The 23485-nt window shown below is 40.2% G+C and overlaps 1 protein-coding gene across 1 annotated transcript in view; it reads left to right on the top strand.

The window, feature by feature from the left end:
- The window catches only part of STXBP6 (syntaxin binding protein 6), a gene marked incomplete at both ends in the record, with an annotated part of 207507 nt that overhangs the window by 1084 nt on the left and 182938 nt on the right, over positions 1 to 23485 (top strand).

The following is a 23485-nucleotide window of genomic DNA, read 5'->3' as shown; positions in this document are numbered from 1 at the left end:
ACTGTATCTTAGTTTAAAATAAAATGGAAATATAACCCTTTGGTAAAAATGCCTTTTCAATGGTTAGAATGAGAATTGACCTTGAAATATTGGTCTCTCTTTAATCCCAAGTAACAGGTTAATAAGATTTGGTGACTGTTGGAAGACATTTGCATTCCTTTAGTGTGCTGAGCAGTGCTTGCCATATAATAGGGGCTCAATTAATATCTAAAGAAGTAGCCTTTTCTAATACCTTCCTAGTGTTTTGTTAATGAAGTTCAGGTCTTAAAAATATTTCCACATCTTTAAATTTGAATTCTAGAATTTTCGCTTATACCAATAATGAATAGAATGCATTAAAAGAAACTTTGTTTTGTATTTGGGCTGAGCTGAACATGGGATGAGCAGGGACACATAATATTCTAATTAACCTTCATTCTCTCAATGTTTCATTGAGATTTCTTGAAGACAGGTAGTTGCAGAAAAGGTGGATGAAAAAAAGGGCGGTTTCGTTTGCCTTTTAGGCACGTGTTATTGTCAGCCTCTTTCTAATCATGAAGTCTGCAAGAGTGATATGGGGCCTCTAATTCCCTCTCCCGGTGAAAGAGCATGACCATTTCCCCTGCCATAGGAGATAATGACCGGGGACTTACTGGATAACTGCATTTCCTTTACCAATTACCAAGACCTTCAGGTTTAAAGCCTGCAGCTATGAGAATTACTTTTCTGTTGCATTCTAATGGAGGACAGTCTTGAGTTCTGAAAGTCTTCATCCTTTTCATGGATTTGAATTTTGAGAGGAGAGATTGAAAAAGCAGATCTGATATTTAAGCAGCTGATTTAATGGAAGCTGGGGCAGGAGAAGGCCAGGCAACTTTGACACCCACAGTGTTTTTGCAGTTTGATTTTTCTTGTAATCGAGAAAGAAGCAGCCACCTTTATTTTCGAACTCATGAAAAGCATAGAGGCCTATCAGTACATCTTTGATAAGGTGTTGTTTTAATTAACAAGTAATTAATTAATTACGCACATATTTATTAAGTACTTTTTATGTGCTGAGCACTCTTGGTGCTGGGGGTTCAGTTAGGAGAAAAGCTCATGAAGCTTACCTTGTTTGTTGGGGAAGGAGCAGTAGACATTAATATTTTATTCACTAAAATAAACAGGGCTTCCCTGGTGGCGCAGTGGTTGAGAGTCCGCCTGCCGATGCAGGGGACACGGGTTCATGCCCCGGTCTGGGAAGATCCCACATGCCGCGGAGCGGTTGGGCCCGTGAGCCATGGCCGTTGAGCCTGGCGTCCGGAGCCTGTGCTCCGCAATGGGAGAGGCCACAACAGTGAGAGGCCCACGTACAGCAAAAAAAAAAAAAAAAAAAAAAATAAAATAAAATAAACATAATTATTAACTGTGAAAAGGTGAAAGAGGAAAAATATAGTGATGTGAAAGCATGTGTGAGGAGGATTTGACCTGGTTGGGAGAACCCAGAGCTGCAAGAAAAGTAGGGCCTCACTGGTTCTGAATAGAAATGGTGTGGGTGCAGGGAGCATTCCAGGCAGAGGAAAGGCGGCTTCTTTGAAAGATGAACTGGATTCTGAGTTCCTCCTTGTCTCCTGTGTAGTCCTGTTTAGTCTTTGTAGCTCAACTCACATAGGAGGCTGTGAAGTGAAAGCAGAGCCCTGGAATGACAGCTGTTCCTTCCTGCTATCAGTGTGAACCTCCTGTGCTTTCTGGGAGTCCACGCCCTTCAACTCTTGTGATTTGGCTGATGAAAACCAGCTTTCCATTTTGAATAGGCAAAATTTGTCCAAATTAGGGCAGTGTCTGCAAATAATTTTTCACCACTTTTCAAACAGCATAAAGAGTTATATTCTTTTTTTTTTAAAGAGAAGAGTATCAAAGCTCTAAAAGTTTGCCAACATATGCATGTAAGCATGGGTGTTTTATATATCCAATGTCTTTTAGTAATGATTCTTTGTGTGAATTTTTTTCCACCAGTATTTGGCAGAGTTTATAATCTGAGAGGGAGAGGCCTGTGATCATGAAACTTATTATTTTCAGAGCGGGTTGTATATCCTCTAGGGGAATCCAAAATGATTCTGGAGCAGGGGAAATAAGATCTTTCTTGAGTTATTTAGCTATAATTGTGTAAGGAGAGAAATAACCTCTCCAATTCATCCATGGAGCTTTGGGATAGAATTTGATTGTTTCTCATTGGACTTCCTGGCTGGCTTCTTGAATGGTATGCAGATACTTACATACTGAGAGGCCTCTGTGATTAACATTCTTAAAGCATTGGTTTCCACTTTCTCTTTTCAGCAATGGCTAAAAGTAAAAAGGCTGACAATACCAAGTGTTGACAAGCATGTGGAGCAACTTGAGCTCTCATACTTTGCTGGTGGGAATGTAAAAATGATAGAATTGCTTTGGTAAACAATTTGACAGTTGTTTATAAAGTCAAACTTGCATTTATATGACTCAACAAGTCTGTTCCTAGGCATTTACCCAAGAGAAATAAAAACATATGCCCACATAAAGACATGTACATAGAGGGTCATAACAGTTTTATTTATAATAACCAAAAATCAGAACTCAGATGTCCATCTATATGTGAGTGAATAAAATTATTTTTATAACTATGCAGTGGAATGCTACCTGGAAATTAGATGAACTACCAATACATGCAGCAACATGGATGAATCTCAAAAGCCTTGTGTTATGTGTGGAAAAAAAAATGGAAAAGACAACATGATGTATGATTCTATTTATATGAAATTCTAGAATGGACAGAACTTAAGCTATAGTGACAGGAAGCCTATTGGTGGTTGCCAGGGGGTGGAGTTGGTGATTGATTGCAAAGGAGCATGTGGGGATTTCTTGCAACGGTGTAAGGGTTCTATATGTTGATTGTGGTGGTGCTTACTTGGGCGTATCACAAGTAACCACCAACTCATCAAACTACACACTTAAAATGGGTGCATTTTATTATATGTAAATATATCTTGGTACAATTGGTTCTAAAAAATGTCTTACAAAGTCACTTGTGGGATGATCATAAGAATTAATTAACCTTCTTATCTTAGTCTGCTCTGTAAGATGGACAGAAGCTAGCCCTCTCCCTTAAGGTATGAGAAGTTATCCTAGATGGCCTTTTGAGTCCTCAGATAGAAGCAGCTGTGTATCATGTAAACCTGTGCTTCCATCTATCTGATCTGTGTCTCGATAGTTCCTTATAACACCTGGCACATTGCTGAGTATAGACACAATAGATGCTTAAATGGAAGATGCTATGTAAATGGATAGCTTACTAAATACCTGATGATAGTATGGACTTTATTTATAACTTAGAGCTGTTATTAACTCATTCAAACTGTAAAGCAAGCTCTGCCTACAACTATTTCTATAATCAGTTGCCCCCTCCATGAAATTTGGGTCTATAATACTACACTAGACACTGTCTGTGGAGAGTGTTTCTCTCTAAATAAATGCACTTCTTACCTATCAAAAAAAAATACTACAGTAGAAGCATGCTAAGAAGTTAATATCAATTTGCTATTAGAGGCCAGTTACCTACTGAACATTCCACAATTTCATGTTTAAAATCTATTTTCCTGATCCTGTTTTAATTCAGTATGCATAAAGTATAATGCTACCCTTCATATACGTAAATGGATAAAAATCTTTCCTTGGCTGCTCCCCATAGAAGGAGCATGAAGAAACTTCAGTTTTTGTAATTAATACATTCTCTTACATAAACTTTAATTTTTGTGATTAAAACATTCTCTGTTCTTAAAACAGAGAATCTTAATCTTTTCAGAATGATTTTAGATTTGTAGAGAGCAAAATTTTATTATTAAAAAAAAGTTCTGAGTGATCTTTGAAGAAATCATTTATGTAAATGGATCCCCATGGAAGGTAATGATGGGGATTAGAAGGCTAGGACTTGGCAATACTGTTCTTTATCTCCGTAGTTGCCAGTCCTGGGTGTTCCGTAGAATAACCTCTAGAATTTTATGGATGGCCTGGTTCCACCTAGGCCCTACTAATGCAGCACTAGGGGTAGTGGGGAAACTTACCTGTATCTTGAAAGTGTCATGCATGAGATACTGAAGCTAAGGTTGAGAAGTTTCACTATCTTGGGGAGTTATGCTCTGCGTTGTCTTATTGGTGTACTTGACATAATGATATATTTATGATACTCAATTCTATCAAAAGAATACATCTTAGTCTTTTTCTTTTTGATTAGCCGTGGTCAAAGCTCTGAATTTTTCTGGGCTTCAATTCAGTTGACAAGTTCAAAGCTTCTTTTAGGCCCTGAGGTTCTAAGATTCTGAACCCCCTTGGAAATTTTATAGCACATTTCATTCTTGTTTCATACATATCATATAGGGAGAAATTCAGGTTGTTAATAATCCAAATGGACATTCAAACCAATTATGAGGGTTTGAGGACATTTTTTATAGGTTGCTATTGGATTAGGGTAACCAAAGTTAATTGTCAGAGATCTGGCATGAGAAAGAAATTCTTTTTATCTACTTTCTAAAGTCAGACGGGATCTCATCACAAGGTCTATAAATATTAGAAGAGAGAGAAGGAAAAAATACAAGACAGATGAAATTTGACCTTGATAGAAATGGTTTATTCAGGAGTGGTGAGCTGACTTTCCAAGAGTTTTTATCCAGGAAAAATGAAGAAATCCACACTGAACTCAGATGGACAAAGGTATTAGTAGTGAAAGAAGAAATACAAAACAACTATAATAATGATGTATATTTGTTGTTATACTTTGTTATAGAAGTAGTAAATATTGAAAATACCAATCTTTCAGATATTATGTAGAAGAAAATAAAAATCATCTTGTGTATGTTTTATTATTTGTTTTAATTCCAGTTAATCCTCACAACATCCCTATCCCTACCCCAATTGGGTGGTATATTCTTCTTTTCCCAGATGAAGGCACCAGTGTTCATCAGAGAGGTTGTGATGTCCCAGGGTCACCACTTTTGAAGTAACAGAAATCCACCCAGTCCTTGTGACCCCATTGGCCATGCTTGTAGTGCCACAGCACCTCATTTTTTCTGACATAGCTCAGGAGGGCTTGTGGTGTAGAGTGAGCCATATTTTAAGGAACAGGTTTCTCCCTAACTGTTCAAAATTCATAAAGACGTTGAACAGTTTTGACCTGTACTGTGTCTTCTATCTCATTTCTGAGGTTATTGAGTAATAGACTCTCCTCCATTTGGAATATACATCAGGGTAAGCTTTTTATCTCTTTATTATAGAGATTTGGTATGTAAATCCAGCCCTAAAACTTTAAGTAGCTCTAGAAGACAGTGCAATCAAAAACAAAGTTATTTCCAGTGTCATGATTATATGATTCTTTGTACATCCTTTTTTATTTTAGAAAAATATAATATCTTCTATTATATTTTACATTGAGAATTTGGCCCTTTTGTGACATGTGCATAGACACATTGGATTAAAACATTTGCAATGATATCCTTGGTTACATGAAGTTAAAAGTAGAGAGAGTTTTCTTCTACAATGTTTTCTGGCTCAGCAGATGTTGCCACCAGGTGTCATTTGTAAATGACCTTCAGTGTAGCACCTGTCATGAACCCATCACATGCTTCAGTGCTCAATAAGGTTAGAGAAGCACCAGTCCCCCTATGAATTAGGAGTAGTAATAATACTAATAGTAGTAATAGTATTTATTGAGTTCTTATATTGGGCATGGTTTTATGCCCTTTACATATGTTAACTCATTTAATCCTTATGACAATCAGGTAGATAACAGTACCATCCTCATTTTGTAGATGAGGAAACTGAACATACGGAATTCAATTGGCTGGTCCAAGGTCATCGGTTTGTGAGTTACAAAACAGAGATTTAAACCCAGGTGGTTTGATTCTAGGCCTGTATTGCCTTAGACGCTGTGCTCCTCTGTTTGTCTGTCTGTCTCTTAGGCATAAGAGTTATATGAGAGAGGACTTCCCAAACCAAGCATCTTTTCTCACGCTCCCTCGTACATCTTTAGAGATAATCATGTTTCGCGATTACTCTACTTTCCTACCAGTTTAGGCCTTGGTTGGTTTTGGCTGGGAGGTGACAGTCCTCTACACCAGTATCTAGGCTGTTAAGGAAGCCCCACAGGAGAATGAGTGTCAGCGGATGTATTTGAGTCTTAGAGAAAATCAGTTCCCCAGGGAAATTCTGAGAGGCTCCTGACAAGGACACCGCCATGTATGAACTTTTCTTCAGTTATGCAGTAAAAAAAAAAAATAGATGCCTTAAAATTTTTTTAGAGTTTCCTTGATGGTTCTAGATCTCTTCCTGAGAAAACTGGCAGTAATAATATTTGTCTTTTCTAAAGCCTTGTGAATAGGAGACTCCAAAAATGGAGAACAAAGCACTTAACAGATGTGATATCATTTAATCCTCACAACCGCTTTGTGATGTGGCTTTTGTTGTCCTTTCTACTTTCCATGAAATAGCCAAGGTTTAAAGTGGGCGGGCACACTGCCCAGGGGCAGACAGCTAGATGGTGATAAGGCTGAGACTCAAATCTGGGTCCCTCTCCCTCCCAAGTGTGCACTCTTTAAAATTTTTTTTCAGGACAAGCCTGGACCCAAGAAACTGAACTCTCCCCTTCCTTAAAAACAATGTGACAACATGCCTTGTGCAAAGCGTTTTAATCTCCAAAGATGTAGAGGATGTGCTGTTGACCACTTTAGCTTTTCTAGTGGTTTAGCACGCCAACAGAATTTTCTTTTTCCATTCTCTCATGTACGCGTTCCAATACTAAAACCAGATGGAAACAAGGGAAAACTCTTAACAGAGGCTAGTGCCAAAACATTTCCTTTAAAAAGGAAACTCCATCTGTGCTCTCTCCCACCACACAGCCCGCTGTGAAGAACAGGGATTTCACAGCTGATTCACTTATTTTCATTTTGATTAGTTTTGACTAATTGCAAAGGTAGAGCAAGTGGAGGTTCGGGAGATTGCAAACTAAGGCAGCTCTCCTTCTGGGATGTTGCTGGCAAGGCACTGGGAACCTAGCCAATGTCCTAAACAGCAGCCTAGCAGTAGGCAGAGTTTTAATTCATGCAGATGCGTTCTTTGGTGGTCGTGGTTTTTACCCCTTTTAGACGTTAGTGCTCTTTGCTGTTGTATTGCGCGTTAAACATCATCAGGGGTTCATTCATCAGTAAGTTGTAGTCAGAGGCGCTTGGGTCTCCATTGCTCCAGGCCTTCTCCCAGCCCAGCTGTGCAGAGCACGGGCGTAGGCATAAGACTGACTTGGGGTAAAATACTGGCTTGTACTAGGTCTTTCAAGTCTTTGATACTCAGTTTTCTCATCTATAAAATGGAAATAATATCCATATCCCAAGGGCATTTTGAGGATTAACTGAACTCTGTGTGTGTGTCTGTGTAAGTCCTGATTCCTAGAAGGTACTCAGCTTTATGAGCAGTATTATTACCTTGTCACTAAATGGGACATCCACTTGTTATTGCCATACAAATGTAATTCATCTGCAGATTTTAGAAAACATGTGAATGTATGTCTGATAGGCTTCTGTGACCCATGTCATGTGAGACAAAAATCACATGAAAACCCAGATTTGTCTTGGGATTTTCCTACCTCCTCTTCCACACTTTTTCCCTTTCCCTCTCAAGTTCACTTTCCCCTCCCTTCTGTGTCCCACCCCTGCCTGGGATCTCAAGGTCATTCTGACTCCCAGTTTCTAAACCTAGCTTCTCTTAATTCTCTGTTCCAAATTATACCGCCCCACGCAAACTGCAATACTAGGGGGAAGCCCACTGCTCTTCTATTTCTGAGAGTTTGAAGACGTTCACTCTGATCTCATGAGTATTTGCACATTGTTGGGTCTATTGGCTGTGGGGGTCCTGTCTGTGTTCAGGCCTCTTTATCCCCTTTTATGGGGAGTTAGAACTGGCTTAGAGGAGTTCCTGTCCCTGAAATGGGAGATGTTATTTTCCTACACCTATCTTCACTGATCAAAAGAAAAATTGAAGCAAAATAAAACCAAACCTCCTTTGGGGTCAGTCAAGTGCACTGTTAAGTAAACAGCAGAAGTGGGAGAGGCTGGTACAAATGCCTGGACCCAGCCTTTCAGCCCAGATCAGGTTCTTGTTTGCCCGGCTCTTTCCTGTTACCTTTCCTTTAGAGAGAGAGAGAATGAATACGAGTGATATTTCCATGCCAGTTACAGTCATGCTAAACCACACGCGGAATTTTCCAGAAGAAACTATAAATGACCACGAGAACAGTGAGGTTGCTTGAGACTAGATGACCAGTTCGTTAGTGTGCTTGAGACTTGCTCACATTTCTCCCTGGTCTCCCCTGTCATCTCCATGATAGCACTTAGCATTGCCAGGTTGTATTTGTCAGTCTGCTTTCTGTTTACCTCCCCAGACTGCCATTCCCTAGAGGGCAGGGTCCATGTTGTACACACCCCATCCCTTTGTGGAACAGATGAAGTGTCTGGGGGAAAATCAGGCAAAAACCCCTTTGGCTGAGACTGCTGGCTTGGGCTCACTGTCTGGGCTGGAGCTCCGGCCTGTGAACTGGAGTAGTTTTTTTTCCTTTGGTTTTGTTTTGTTTGTTTGTTTGTTTGTTTAAGATGCTGCTGGGTGGTCTTTGAATTCCCTTGGAATTCATCAGGTTACTGAGCAGGAGTTTTTATTCTACCTAACAGCCCAGTTACCAAGAAGAAAATATAGATTTCTCTGATTTATTCAGACTTGAAGAATCATCAAAAATGAGCAATTTATAAATGCTTCTGTGGTAACCTACAGTGGGATGCTGTTATCTCAAATTTTTGAAGCACTTAAGTGTTTCTCCTGACCAAGGAGTTCACATTACAGGGGAGTAAATGATCATTTAATGAGCATCGAATATATCGAAACTCTCCCTGAATGGTCTTTTCTCACAGCAGTCGTTTTCAGTTCTACACATTTCCTTAAAGTCGGCTTTCAAGGGAAAAATGGAAACTCTATTTTTATTAAAAATCTCTGAGGATATTCATACTGTCTCCCCCTCCCCCTTACACACCGTTTTAACACAAATTATTTTTTATTCACCACATGTGACTCCCATGTAGCTTAGGTTGTAGACCCCATGGCCAACTACATTTTGATGTTTATATCGGTTTAAAAAATTATGCTGCTTTGAGAAGCTACAGCAGCTTGGCAAGTGGATTTGAGATGACAAGAATATATCCAGCCTTGATTCCTGGAGATCTCAGTTTCCATTTTCATAAGAAGAAGCAACAGAATTGAGAGTTGTCCTTTTTGGTTTTCCAGCTAATATGAGTAAGCAGCAGTTACATAAGTTTCTTCTCTGGTTAGAATCCTTTCCACCTTGTGGGTAGGTAAGAATCAACGTTTCTGGATCCATGAATTTTCAACTGTATTTCTCCCTATAAATGTAAATGTGTTATCAAAAACATAAAGTGCCACCAAAAAGAGAAAAAAAATGGGAAAAATCATGTAAAAATTGTGACATTGGCTGTTTCGGTTTCACATTTTTTAAAAATATCCCTCCCCTTTTATAATATTCTAGGTACAATTTTGTCTTCTTTTTTCATTTTTATGGTAACAAAAATTTTAATTTTTTACACAGTCTTTCTAAGGTTAATATTAATGGCTTCTTGGGTGCCATAGAGTATTTAACCATTCATCTGTTGCTTGATATTTTGTTTTTTCAATTTTCACGGTGAGAAATAAGGAAGTTAGTCTTGCCTTTTTAGAAAATACCCCTCTAACAGATGAGAAGATTGAGGCACATGCATAACTTGTGAGAGGAAACCTCCACACTGCTCCTGAGTGGTAGGAGCAACTGGAATCTCAGTGCTCTGTGGGCCAAAATAAGCTCATCTCAAAGCCCACGTCTGCCAGAATGCCTTAAAAGTAAAATATCCTATGAGTTTGTATGCTTAACAGCTGGTTAGTCATCTCTATGATATTTAAGATAGTTCTAGATCAGGTTCTCTTTGAGGTTCATGTGATGCCTGCTCCCTTTAGGATTGGGACGTTAGGTGATTTTCATGTGCATTTGCAGGTTTCGTGCGTGTGTGTGTAACTGTGTTTACAGACAAAGAAGGTATGTGTCTTACCTAGAGTCAGCCCTCATGTTCCTTCAAAGAGGTGGCTCTTCACCACATCTTTTTGGTCTGTTTCATGTACTAATTCATTTGACATCTTCTATACTGTTGTTAGATGAGGGATGGGGGAAGTGGTAAATGTCAACCAAACATATGATGCTTTTTTTCCCAGGTCAGTGCATTTCCTTAATGATTCACATATGACATTATATCAGATCCAACATTTGAACCTACGGAGCAAATAGGATGAGGAAAATTAACTTCTGAGGAATTTTCTTTCAGAACTCTAGATTTTTATAGCTAGGAGAATCCTTAGTCATTCTCAAATACATCACCAACTTTTGTATGAAAAATGAGGCCCAGAGGCTTGGATGGCTTGGCTGACATCTCAGAACCACTGCAGTCAGGCAAAAGAAGGAAGAAAACATGCCCTGATCTTCTTGCCAGGTTGGTTTTTGACCTTGGGAGTAACTCTGGTTGAAGCGGGGTGAGATGAGAAAGAGACGAGATTTGTAGCTAAACTGAATTGGAGGATATATCTCTGTGCCTTTCCTTTTCACTTGTACCACTCACTCCTGGGAAGAACCTGTCGGCTGCTGATCGAGGAAGTGGCTCTGTCCATTCTAGGGTCTGGGCATTGTAAGAAACTGGACGTGGGTTACCTGTAACAGCCAAGTGTGCAGGCTTATCTCACTTCTCTGTCACTTCCTCCTGGGCTTGGGGACCCATAAAGTGGAGAGTCCCCAGTGAGAGCGTTTTCGAGGGGAAAAGCCAAAATGTCATTGTCTCTAAATGTGATGCACTGCCTGATCCATTGGGCTAAGAGAAGAAAATGTTAGAATTTCTATTTAAAATATAATTGTTTTCTAATTTATATCTTTCCTGTATGTTTTATAATCGCCATAATATTTTAGAGCCATAGTCCAAGTCTGTAACTTACAAGCATGCATATATTGGCAGTTAATACTCATAATTTTTTATTGAGGGGATGCATAGTCAGAAATGGTTGGAGGGCTTCCCTGGTGGTGCAGTGGTTAAGAATCCACCTGCCAACGCAGGGGACACAGGTTCGATCCCTGGTCTGGGAAGATCCCACATGCCGCGGAGCAACTAAACCCGTGCGCCACAACTACTGAGCCTGCGCTCTAGAGCCCGCTAGCCACAACTAGTGAGCCCGCGTGCTACAACTACTGAAGCCCTTGCACCTAGAGCCCATGCTCCGTAACAAGAGAAGCCACCGCAATGAGAAGCCCACGCACCACAACAAAGAGTAGCCCACGCTCGCTGCAACTAGAGAAAGCCCGCATGCAGCAACAAGGACCCAACACAGCCAAAACTAAATAAATAAAAATTAGTTGATTAATTAGTTAATTAAAAATGCTTTAAAAAAAAAATGGTTGGAGAGCCCCAGCTAGAGTCATGGGGGATGGAAGCTTTTGCTACAATAACAACAACTTCTGGCTGGTGGACTGTAAACAATTGTTGTAGAATTTCTGGCTTTTAGACGTAGTTGCCCCAAGCAGTGAGCATAAAACTGCCCTTTGGAATCAGCCTAAGCCCCACTCCTGCCCCTAGCCCACCCCCAGTGATTCCATGGCTTTCCGGAAGGCAGAGAGACAGCTGCTGTGCGAACTAAGTGTCCTAACACAGGTGAGGGGCCTGGCACAGTGCTTGGCGCTTGGTAGTTGCAAATGATGGCTCTCCTTTTGGAAACTGAGATCTGGCGAAGATAGTTATCTGTTTCAGTTATAATGTTTGGTTTGATTTGGACTGGCTGTAAACAACTGTGGCTTTGCTTTTCCTACACTATCATCAGGTCCGACATGGTTGATTTAGTTCTGAAGCTTCTTGGCCTTTTGTACTGTTTAAAAAAGGGAAACCTACATTTCCTTTCTGGGCCTGACATTTATTGATTCATCCAGGGGAGCCTCATTCTTTGCTGATAGAGCAATGTCCTTGGTTCCCGTATGAGCAATTCTGTTTGTTAGTGCATTTCCTCTTTTGTACATAATTATTTTTCTTTCTTTGTCAGTTGTTGTACTTCATAGGTTAGAGTTATAGAGACCATTTACTTCCAGCATGGCTATGTCACCCTTCTCTGAGAAAGAAATTTTTGAATTTAAATTCAAATACTAGGTCTCCAAAAGGTGTTCTGCTGTGTCACATCTTACATAAACATAAGTCAGAATATTCCCTTTTCCATGGAATTCGGACCTATTAAAAGTATCACTTTTGTTTCCAGAAATAGCATAGTTCTGAGGTTGGGTTGCCTTTGACTCTGTGAGTGTGTATTTCAGAGATCGTGTTTGCCCTCCATTCCCCTTTCTCTATGGCTCCTCGATTCAGGGGTCCTGTTCAGCTCCTTTTAGGTACTAATGCCCTTTGCAGCCCATTGCAATTGGCCACTGTTCCCTCACTCATGCTATTGAAAACACAGTTCCTCAGAGTGACTGCTCTGAGTTGTTAGGAGAGAAATACTATAATTTATGAAAACCTTTACAGACGGATATGTAAGCTGAATACCTTCCCTGAGGGCATTTGTATTTGCAAAACATGGCAACCCCTCTAAGACTAGTGATGCTGGTGGTGGCAGTAACACTGAGAGCATTTATTGAACAATTCCTATCACCCATTTTGTACCTTCTCAGATATTATATCAGGGGTTGATACACTGGATAAACATGTGGGTGTCCTGTTTTGATCATTATTCCATAGTGCTTATTTCCTCATGTCCATGTTGGAAGCATTCATTTGTTCAACGTTAATACTTAAGGACTCTTGCTTGGAACCTTTTTGTATGGTGACAGTTTTTAACCTTGAATTTTAGAGGACGGCCTGTTAAATGGACTTTGATTTCATTTCATTTGGCTGCTGTTGGTTTTTGCATTTTAACAGAAAGTGTTGCAGAAGAAACACAACTTGATACTAAGGAGCCTTGCATCACTCATTTTCATAAAGTGACTTCCTGACCAAGGGCACTTAGGATTATAAATGCCTGCTTCAGTTTGAAAAAGTGTGTTTGTGGTGTTTTTTTAAAAATCACTGTTAGCCAGCCTTCCAGATAAAATTCTCTGCCTTTGAGATCGTGATATGATAGGGATCTTGTTGCCAAGATTTTTCTACATAATATTTCAAACTCGCTTCCTTCCAAAATCTAATTTTATTCTGAGCTACAATATAGCTCTGTGAATGTTGAGGTCAGAGGAAGAAAGGAATCTTCTTCCTCTGAGCATAAAACGAGCTCTTTGAATCTGGACTGGGGATACCGTACAGGTCACAAGCAAGCGGGGGGAGAGTCTTGCAGCAATGAGTTTAAATTTCCCCGTGACCAGTTTAATTTTCACCTGGAGGTAAGAATAGGATGGTGGTACTTAAAGTCTTTTGAGGATACAGCACTTGGCATTTATACAGTGTAGTTAGTACTATCATAAGTACGTTGGTCTGTGCAGTATTGGAAACAAGATTTGGATTGGAATGACTTACTTAGACTTATGAGTTGGATTATTCTAATTTTAGCCTAACCACACTGAGTCCAGTTAGAACTTTTAAGTTTTACTTTGATGAGAGGTGGTCTGTAGAGCATCATTTTCCGAAGTCTCTAATGGATCTTGAAAAGATAAGAGTTGTCTGTGTTGTGTTGACAAGTCAGGTACACCGTGTTGGCGAGAAGTTGCAGAACCCCTTCTAATTTGAGGCTTTTTGTCACACATAGTGTAATGAGTGGGGAAAACCTAGGGCCCAGAAATGGCTAATCAAGTGTTGGTTCTGTGTGCATAATCTGTTTCATCCATTTCCAGGATCAAAGTGACCAGAAGTAACCCTGCATAAGGGCAGAAGTTTTGGAGACAGAAAAAATATGGATTTGAATCTTGGTTCTACTACAGACTAGTCGTATAACCTGTGTAACCTAGAGAGAATCAGCTTGGCCTTTCTGAGCCTCAGTTCCCACTTATATAAAATGGTGGTTAAAAATAGCTTTCTTGGTGGACTATTATGAGAACTGAAAAAATTGTATGAGATTATATATATATATATATATATATATATATATATATATATATACCACCTTGCTTGGCCCCAGAATATAATAAATGTTAGTTTCTTCATCAGCCTCATCTGACATTTGAAAGTGTTCTACTGGTGACAAGGCGTAAGAGTCATTAGTCATCTGTCATAGACTGAACTAGAAAAGGCAAGAAAGCAGCAGCTGGTGACTTTGCACATTCCTCCAACAGGAATGGAAATCTGTGGAGGGGCCAAAGAGGGTTTCTAGTCCAAGGAACTTGACACACATTAGGAACCTGATCACAAGTTTTGTCACTGCCATATTGACTTGTATAACACTATCCATTCTGAAGATGAAAATTTTCTGTCTTTTCTGAAGAGCAACTAAGTGACAAGTTTCAGTTGAAAGCGAGGAGGTTGGATGATACTTAACATCATTAAATATGCTGAAAGGTCTGGTGTGGTGAAAGAACAGGGGGGCTCAGGCACAGCTCTGTTCGAAGCTTAGCCGTGTCCCTTTCTAGCTGGGGTCACAGAACGCACCTGACCTCTGTGAATCACGTTCCTCAGATAGGCAGTGGGGGTACAATTCATATGTGGGCTTGGTGTGGAAGTTAAGGCCACCTGCCAAGAGCCTGGCACACCAGAGACCTCAGTGAATGCTGGTTGACAGCACACTAAGCTTAGTGTGTGTGGGTGTGTGTCTGTGTGTTTGTATACATGCACAGAATCGTGCAAAATGCAGCTCCATCCTAAGAGAGCTTAAGAGCCCTGAGGATACCTTGAATGCTTAAACAGCGTACATTCAAGGGAAGAAAACAGTGGGACCCACCCCTGACTGCTTTATGGCTATGCTACCTGTTGACACCAAGTGCCATGGCCCTGGCATTAGCATAAGTGTTGTCTCTGTTAAGAGCTAAGTTCCAGTATCTTGTTTGGAAGGAATAGTCAATCCATGTGTTACAAGAACAAAGCACACAGACACTTGCTTGGTCGTTTAGCATGAGTTTTTTTTTTTAATCTGATATACTGTCAATTTTAATTTTCTTCTTCTGAAAATGTCATTGTTTGGGTGGAGAGCCTTAAACCCCCGCAGGCAGCAGGCAGCCTTCACAAGTCTGTACACAGCCATGGCTTTAAGCTGGGCCACCAGTCTCCAAAGAGCTTGGATTCCCTGCAGTTTGATAACGTGCTTTAAAGATATAAAAGAAACCTCTGAAAAGCAACTTCTGGTTTATCATTCTATTTTCTCCATGTTCATTTTTATGCAAGCTAATGCCATTCATTTGGATTTTTTTTCTACCATTAAAAGCTTTCACAGTGAAAGCCTGCCTCTGACGACTTAGTCTGTAGCATTTCAACTGTGTACCTGATGAGGTATCACTCCCTTCATCCCAGTAGGCAGCAGCGAAGCCCTGTGCTGTTGGTGTGCCAGCCTTTGTAACTTGGCCCTAGCTCCTTACTGAGGGCTTGTTCTTTTCTGTGTAACTCCAGTCTGTTCAAAGCTGCCATGTTTTTTTCGTTTTTTGTTTTTTCCCTTAATTCCATTGACCCACATGATCAAATACCCGGTAGGCAATGGTTTCTTCGTGTTCAGTTACCCAGTTGTTTGCCAGTTGGAAATTAAACTCTCTCTTGTGCTTTTGGAGGCGCATAGGGATCAGTAGCTAGTAGCGGCATCATATAGTGGAGAAAAGAACTGGGCCTTGGCAGTCAAACAGGCTTGGGTTTGAGTCTTGCGCTGATACCTGCTGTGTGATCTTGAGCATGTGCCTTCTCTTCTCTCTGCCTTGGTTTCCTCGGTAATAAAGATGAATGTTCGGTGTGGTTGTAAAGATTAGAGGTGATATGTGTGAAGCACCTGGTATGTTTCCTGGCACATACTAGGTGTGTTGAATGGCAGCTGCTGCTACTGTGGTTGTCATCTCCTGGTTGTCCACCTGGTTGGTTTGGAGCCCTGGCCCTGGTCTCTGTGGAGAAGAACTTGCTGAGGGAAGCAGGCCAGATCCTGGAACCACCTGCAGGCTGAGAAATGCTGTGCCTTGAGGAGCAGCCTCACCACAGCTACCGACTGCCCATCATAGGCCTTATGCCCAGGTTACTTCCACTGAGGGCTATGACTCCATCTCACTTTGCCATCTGGGCTTAATGTCTAATTGTTCCTGGTGGTGAGAGTTCCATGCTACCAGTTCACCCTGTAGACGTGTCCAAAGTGGCTGGGGTACCTACATTCCAACCTGTTTGTCCTTATCAGCAAAGGAGGTAGCCAGGACCCCAGGGGCCAGATCCAAAAATATAATAAACTTAACCCTTTCCCTTCCACCTGTGTGATGAAGATGGAGAAGGTACGGCAGGATGGGTGGCTCTTGTGGCAGCTGGAGCAGAAGAGTTTGGATGCGTGGCTTGTGGAAGCTTTGGCATCAGACATGAGACTCCCATGTCGAGTGGGGCACCAGCCCCCAGGGGGGTCGATCACTTTAACGTCTGTGCACTAGGCATCCCACTAGTCCTTTGACCATTTGGAAGGGGGTGACCAGTTAGGCATCTTACTAAGGATGTTACTCTCTCTTCCTGCCATATTCAACTTAATTTTTATAGACCAATAGCTGAGCATAAAATAACTTTTCAGATGGGAACAGCAATACAAATAACATTAATTGAACACTTACTATATGCCAGTTACTGTTCTAAGCAGCTTACATGCATGATCTTATTTAATCCACACACATATATATGGATTAAATATATATACACATATACATTTATATTGAATATCTATCTATCTATATCTCTACTCTTCCCAGAGAGGCATGGTTGCTTGGTATCCCCTTGCTCAGATGAGGAAAGTGAGCAACAGGGAGGTCCAGTAACTTGCCTAACATCACAGAGCCAGTAAATATTGGAGCAGGGACTCAAACCAGATCCTTCTGTCTCCAGAGCCTGAGCACTTAACCTCCGTGCTTCCTCAAACCACTGCTTTCTGTGTCAGGCTGTGTCCCTCTCCTCAGAGAATATTCCTCTGTCACCAGAAGCTAAGAGGGAATTGTTGATCGTTTATTTTAGTGCCACTGTTGTACTGCCTTATAGCAACCTCATTTTATAGGAAAGATGACCCATGTCCCCACCACACACACACACACACACACACACACACACACACACACACAGGTTGTAAATATCCGTGGGACCCAGATAGCACTTGGCCTCTCCTCGCCTGGCTCCTGCTCATACCTGTTCCATGTCTGTGGTCACACCTGGGTCAGGGTCAGCTCACATGCAGATCTCAGTGCTCCGTTAGACCTTCACTTAGGGTGATTCACTTAGTAGAGGGCATTAGTGAGCAGTGTAGACACCGTGAAGTTTCCTTAGTAGAGCGGGGAGAGGGTGTTTACCTCGTGTACTGACGGCAGGTAACGCACCCTCTGTTCCCCACGGGACTTCTCTCTCAAAGCCAACTTTTTTTTTTTTTTTAATGCAGTACGCGGGCCCCTCACTGTTGTGGCCTCTCCCGTTGCGGAGCACAGGCTCCGGACGCACAGGCTCAGCGGCCATGGCTCACGGGCCCAGCCGCTGTGTGGCATGTGGGATCTTCCCGGACCAGGGCACGAAGCGGTGTCCCCTGCATCGGCAGGCGGACTCTCAACCACTACACCACCAGGGAAGCCCAAAGCCACCTTTTTATGAAGAGTGTAGGGCTCTGTTTAGAGGACCTCCTCTCCTCCTCAGCCTGCTCTCCTCTGCCATCAGGCAGAGCAATTCAGGACTTCTTCAGGTGCTACCCCCTCCTCTTGCTTAACCAAACCCATCTGAAGACTCGCCCAAACCCATCTTAACCCAAAATGGAGATAAAACAACCCTAGTCATTATTAGGACCTATCCTCCTTAGGAAGCAGTTAGGGTTTGAAATAACTTTATTTCCCTGGTTGTTCCCTGAGTTAAGGAGATTTGGCAACCCCTCCCATGCATGCCGGAAATGTAGATGGGCCGGTTTTCTTTGGAAAAGAACTGGCTACTTTCATATCTAAGAGCCAGTAACCAGCTCGCTGTCCCCTTTCTTCTTGGGAGTCGGCAGCCTTTGCAAGGATGCTCAGCCCACACTGGGACCCACTCTCTTTTCCAGCCCTCTCTGAGGCCCCGCCACCCCACCCAAGGAGAGCAAGTAGTACTTACTACACACTCCATGTCTTCATGCCCTTAGCCTTTTCTCTGTCTTTTCTGAAGATACTAACCTCTGCTATGAGTATCAGTGATTCTAAGCCTTATGGCCACCATTTAGCTCAAGCTAGTTTTTCATTCATTCAATAAATATTTATTGAGATCTTACTGTGGACCAAAAATCGATTAACACGGTCAACGGTATTTATGGTGTTGAGATGGGGAGAGAGCCATAAATAATCAGCTATAAAATACTGAGTTGGTTACTATGAAAGAGGGCATAGAGCAGAACTTGATGTCTTCAGGAGGAAGCGAGTGACTAACTGGGATGTGATGGTAGGAAAAGAGTTTACTTAGGGGTCTTGGGAAGGGGCGGGGAACCAAGGGGCTACAGGCAAACATTCTGTGCTCCATGTGACAGAAGGGAGCAAGCCAACCTTGAGAAACAGAAAGAAGGCCAGTGTGGCTACAGCACAGTAAACAGAGGGAGCATCATGGACCGAAGGACCAATAGTGGCTCCCAAAGATATGTCTACATCCTCATGCCAGGAACCTGTGAATTTTACCTTATTTGGAAAAAGGTTCTTTGCAGATGTAATTAAGCATTTTGAGATAAGGAGATTACCCTGGATTATCTTGGTGAGGCTTAAATGCTACCTCACATGTCTTTATGAGAGTGGCAAAGGGAGATCAGATACACAGGCGAGAAGGTGAAGATGGAGGCAGAGATTGGGTGATGCGGCCACAAATCAAGGAGTGTTGGCAGCCTCTGAAGCTGGAAGAGGCAAGGAACAGGTTTTCCCCAAGAACCTTTGGCAAGAGAATGACCTGCTGACACCTAAGTTTTGGACTTCTGGCCTCCAGAACCGTGAGAGAATAAACCTACCTTGTTTTAAGCCACATGGTTTGTAGTAATTTGTTATGACAGCTGTGGGCTGTTCCCCTCTAACATTCTATATTATCAGCTCTCAGGATTTTAGACATTTAGACAAGGCCCATTCCTTTAGACACAAAGGAATACTATCAGAGGTGCAGAAGACATTATTCTTAGCTTCATGCTGTTTGTCAGAAATTTCATAGAAATTTAAGTGGGAACAGGTCTGTCTATTGAGCATTTTGCATGTGCTTGCAAATATATGAAGAAATAAAATGTGTTTGGGAGTATTTTCTTACTCTTAGAAACTTCATGGTATGGCTTCCTCCTCTGAGCTAGAGTGTCCTTTGGTCATATCATTTCTTGTTGTGCTTGTTTGACAAAATTTGTTGATAACATTAAACAAACCAAGAGGGAAAATGTACCTTTTTCTACCTATGCTTCATGAGATGAGGTACTTGTCTAGTTCATAGTGTATTTTTCTTGAGTTACAATACTTCAAAATCTTTCAACCCAGAACTTTGTTCTAATGGTAGAGTCTTAACTGTGGGGTCAGGGTTAAATTTTCATGATTCAGCACATTAAATGCTGCTTGCAGAGCATGAATAGTCACAATCCTGCCACTTAAGAAATTCAGTTTTGCCTAGAATAACTCAAAAAAAGAAATATAAAATGATATTTGGGTTTAACCAAGTAAAATCTTCAGATTTGCTTTTGGTTGTGCAGAATATTAGGAATGAACTTTATGGAAGCTTAGAAAACATTTGGTAGAAAAATGTCTATGGTATTAATAGGTGAATATAATATGAATATAATACATGAGAACTATGCTGACATGTATTATTTATGTGCATTTACTTAAATAGGCCACTTGGCCTACAGGCTTGCAATAAGCTTATTATTTTTCTGAATGGGATTTTCTACTTTTTAAAAAAAATTTTTCATGGAAAATTATAAATATGCAACAGTAGAGGGAAGAGTATAATGAACCCCATGTACCCATTATCGACCTTCAACAGTTAACTCTCCTGGCCAGTCCTTTTGCATTTATTTCCCATCTACTTCCCCTCACTGAATCATTTTTATGTAACTCATCTCATTTCATTCTTAAATATTTCGATATATATATATTCAAAAGACAGAGACCTTTAAAAAAACACAGTCAAAATACCAATATCATAACAACAAATTCCTTAATATCATCAAAGATTGAGTCACTGTTCAACTTTCCCAATTGCCCCATATAGATTTACCTCTCGTATATATAAATTCAAATAAAATGTAAAAATTTGAATGAACTGTAAAAAATATTATTTTATACCTCATCCATATCCGTACATGTTTTTATGCAACTCTAATTAGAATCCAGATAAGGCCTAAACAGTACAATTGCTAATCTCTTAATAGCTTAAATTTATATTTACATACAAAATGTATACAGGTTATAAATGAATTTTCATTTATAAATGAATTTATAAATTCAGTGAATTTTTATAAATCCAGTGAATTTTCACAAAGAGAACACTTCTTTGTAACCAGCACCCAGATCAAGAACCCAAATATTATCAATTCCTCAGAAGCTCCCATGTCCCTCTCTTCAATACCTCCCACCCCACAAGATAACCGTGATTTTTATTTCTAGCACCACAGTTTATATTTGCCTGTCTATGAACTTATGAAATCCTAGAGTATGTACTAGTTAGTCCTTTGTTTCTTCCTCTCAATATTGTTTGTGAGATTGATTCACCCATGCTGTTGCATATAGCTGTAGTTTGTCATTCTCATTACTGAGTACGATTCTATTGTAAAAACTATACCACAGTTTTTCATTCTATTTTTTGGTTTGTTTTTGTTTTTAATTGAAGTTTAATTGATTTACAATATTGTGTTAGTTTCAGGTGTACGGCAAAGTGATTCATATTTATATAAATGTGTGTGTATATATATATATATATATATACACACACATATATATATATATTCTTTTTCAGATTCTTTTCCCTCATAGGTTATTAGAAAATATTGAGTATAGTTCCCTGTGCTATACAGTAGGTCCTTGTTGATTATCTATTTTATATATAATTGTGCATATATGTTAATCCTGAACTCCTCATTTATCCCTCCTGCCCACCCCTGAACCAATGAACATGAGAGAAGAGTACAAATGCAGGATATTTGAAATGCATTTCATTCTGTTTTTGATGGACGTTTAGACTTTTTCCAGGTTTTTGATTATTACAAATAGTGCTGCTATGAACATTCTTGTACATGTCTTTAGGTGACTGTATACCTACATATTCCTGTTAGGTATGTACCAAGAATATGATTACTATGTAGAAGAGTATGTACCTCTTCAGCTTCAGTATATCTGCCAAACAGGTTTCCAAGAGGTAGTACCAACTTACACTCTCAACAGCAGTAGATAAAGTGCCTCTCCCACTACATATGGGGTCATTATGAATTATAAATTACTTAGTGGGCATGTAGGGTTCCTAAATGAATTTTTACAGTTGAAAATTGACAGGTGTAAGAAAGATATTTCTTCTAGATCTTAGATTTAGAACTTAGAAAACACATTACTATTTTTATTAAGTTGAACTTTTAAGGAAATGGATTTTGGCCACATTAAAGGCAATTTTCTCATTCATTCTACATCTGAGAAATATTTCCCATTTAAAAAGTATCCAACTCTGAGAGGGCAGACAGCAGAAGCAAGAAAAACTACAATCCTGCAGCCTGTGGAACAAAAACCACATTCACAGAAAGATAGACAAGATGAAAAGGCAGAGGGCTATGTACCAGATGAAGGAACAAGATAAAACCCCAGAAAACCAACTAAATGAAGTGGACATAGGCAACCTTCCAGAAATAGAATTCAGAATAATGATAGTGAAGATCATCCAGGACCTTGGAAAAAGAATGGAGGCAAAGATCAAGAAGATGCAAGAAATGTTTAACAAAGAGCTAGAAGAATTAAAGATCAAACAAAACAGAGATGAGCAATACAATAACTGAAATGAAGACTACACTAGAAGGAATCAATGGGAGAATAACTGAGGCAGAAGAACGGATAAGTGACCTGGAAGACAGAATGGTGGAATTCACTGCTGCAGAACAGAATAAAGGAAAAAGAATGAAAAGAAATGAAGACAGAATAAGAGACCTCTGGGACAACATTAAATGCAACAACATTTGCATTATAGGGGTCCCAGAAGGAGAAGAGAGAGAGAAAGGACCCGAGAAAATAGTTGAGGAGATTATAGTTGAAAACTTCCCTAACATGGGAAAGGAAATAGCCACCCAAGTCCAGGAAGTGCAGCGAGTCCCATACAGGATAAACCCAAGGAGAAACTGGCTGAGACACATAGTAATCAAACTGGCAAAAATTAAAGACAAAGAAAAATTATTGAAAGCAGCAAGGGAAAAATGAAAAATAACATACAAGGGAACTCCCATAAGGCTAACAGCTGATTTCTCAGCAGAAACTGTACAAGCCAGAAGGGAGTGGAATGATATACTTAAAGTGAAGAAAGGGAAGAACCTACAACCAAGATTACTTTACCTGGCAAGGATCTCATTCAGACCCGATGGGAAATCAAAAGCTTTACAGACAAGCAAAAGCTAAGAGAATTCAGCACCACCAAACCAGCTCTACAACAAATGCTAAAGGAAGTTCTCTAAGTGGGAAACACAAGAGAAGAAAAGGACGTACAAAAACAACCCCAAACAATTAAGAAAATGGTCATAGGGACATACATATCGATAATTACCTTAAACATGAATGGATTAATGCTCCAACCAAACAACACAGGCTTGCTGAATGGATACAAAAACAAGACCCATCTACATGCTGTCTACAAGAGACCTACTTCAGACCTAGGGACACATACAGACTGAAAGTGAGGGGATGGAAAAAGATATTCCATGCAAATGGAAATCAAAAGAAAGCTGGAGTAGCTATACTTATATTAGATAAAATAGACTTTAAAATAAAGAATGTTACAAGAGACAAGGAAGGACACTACAAAATGATCAAGGGATCAATCCAAGAAGAAGATATAACAATTATAAATATATATGCACCCAGCATAGGAGCACTTCAATACATAAGGTAACTGCTAACAGCTATAAAAGAGGAAATCAACAGTAACACAATAATAGTGGGGGACTTTAACACCTCACTTACACCAGTGGACAGATCATCCAGACAGAAAATTAATAAGGAAACACAAGCTTTAAATGACACGATAGACCAGATAGATTTAAGTGATATTTATAGGACATTCCATACAAAAACAGCAGATTACACTTTCTACTCAAGTGCACACAGAACATTCTCCAGGATAGA

The sequence above is a fragment of the Hyperoodon ampullatus genome, assembly GCF_949752795.1.
Source record: "Hyperoodon ampullatus genome assembly, chromosome: 3".
In the NCBI taxonomy this organism is placed as follows: Eukaryota; Metazoa; Chordata; class Mammalia; order Artiodactyla; family Ziphiidae; genus Hyperoodon; species Hyperoodon ampullatus.
This window is presented reverse-complemented; position numbering and strand designations above follow the sequence as displayed.